The sequence below is a fragment of the Octopus bimaculoides genome, chromosome 17 (assembly GCF_001194135.2).
Source record: "Octopus bimaculoides isolate UCB-OBI-ISO-001 chromosome 17, ASM119413v2, whole genome shotgun sequence".
Taxonomy (NCBI): domain Eukaryota; kingdom Metazoa; phylum Mollusca; class Cephalopoda; order Octopoda; family Octopodidae; genus Octopus; species Octopus bimaculoides.
The window spans coordinates 48,949,750-48,951,102 of record NC_068997.1 but is presented as its reverse complement, the minus strand read 5'-3'; the positions used below and the strand labels follow the sequence as shown (position 1 = coordinate 48,951,102).

The window sequence follows — 1,353 nt, the reverse complement described above, 5'->3', positions numbered from 1 at the left end:
AGAGAGAGAGAGAGAGAGAGAGAGAGAGAGAGAGAGAGGGGAAGAGAGAGAGAGACAGTAGGTGATAAGGTAGAGGGAGAGAGAAGTTATACATATATATGTGCGTGTAACGATATGAATAAATATGTTTTATTGATTTCTAGATTATCTCTTCGAAACATATCGAGATACGGATGATGCTGTTGTACTTAAAAATTGTTATCCTGATGAATTTAGTATGTTCTACTTCAAGATAGGTAAATACTGCTTCTTTTATCACATGCATTAGCATACTTTTTGCTTGATATATATAACAGTTCGGCCGAGGTCGACTTTGCCATTCATCCATTCGGGGTCGATTAAATAAGTACCGGTTACGCACTGGCGTCGATGTAATCAACTTAATCCCTTTGTCTGTCCTTGTTTGTCCCCTCTATGTAGCCCCCAGGGGGCAATAAAGAAATAAATATATGTAACAGTTTACATAGCTGCATATTTATTTATTTTACATTGCAATCGGTGAGAAGTCGTTCAGTTGTTTGCAGGTATCCAGCTGGTACATCGGCGTCTCACTATATTCTGTTGCGACTGAAGCATAATTCTCGACACCAACACCGCCTACACTATATAATTGAAAAGTGGTCTAGAAATTTATAAACAATGTTGGTTTTGAACGAACATACGAATGCCTTATTTTATCTTCAAATAACCTAAGCTATATTCGTTAAAACTAACATATTCGTTCAAAACAAACATAGTGTATACTTTTCTGCTCTAAGCACAAGGCCCGGAATTTTTGGTGGGGTGGGTGGGGGTTCAGACGATTACATCATCTCCAGTACGCAACTGGTACTTAATTTAGCGATCCCGAAAGGATGAAAGGCAAAGTTGACCTCGGCGGAATTTGAACTCAGAACGTAAAGACAGACGAAATACCGTTAAGCATTTCGCCCGGCGTGCTAACCACTCTGCCAGTTCGCTGTCCTAAACGAACATAGTATATAAATCTCTTGACCAATTTTCTATTAAACTCTAAATTCTCGGTTTCTGTTTAATGTTGTCGCTGGTGGTGAATTGAGATAATTTTTCTCCCAACAAATGAAATTGGTACCGGTGACAATGTTGTACAGACTGATCAATCTGAGAATCTTTCTTCTTTGCCGCTGTCTCGCCCATATACATATACAGAACAGTACATTAAACATACATACATACATACATACATATATGTACGTATGTATATTAAGATTCTAGTGAACAAAGCACTTAAAGGTAAGGTACCGGATTAGGCCAGAATTAAAATGCATACACAGCAATTATAGATGAATACCAACCTTGGTACAGAAGTACTGGCAGAAGGATTTTCAGATTAAG

At 38.1% G+C, this 1,353-nt stretch overlaps 1 long non-coding RNA gene across 1 annotated transcript in view; it reads left to right on the top strand.

Moving 5' to 3' along the window:
* The first annotated feature begins 143 nt into the window (after positions 1 to 143).
* The window catches only part of LOC128249688 (uncharacterized), a 3,480-nt gene continuing 2,270 nt past the window's right edge, over positions 144 to 1,353 (top strand). Inside the window, exon 1 of the long non-coding RNA XR_008265804.1 lies at positions 144 to 236. This is a non-coding gene — a long non-coding RNA (uncharacterized LOC128249688). The remainder of the gene's footprint in view (positions 237 to 1,353) is intronic.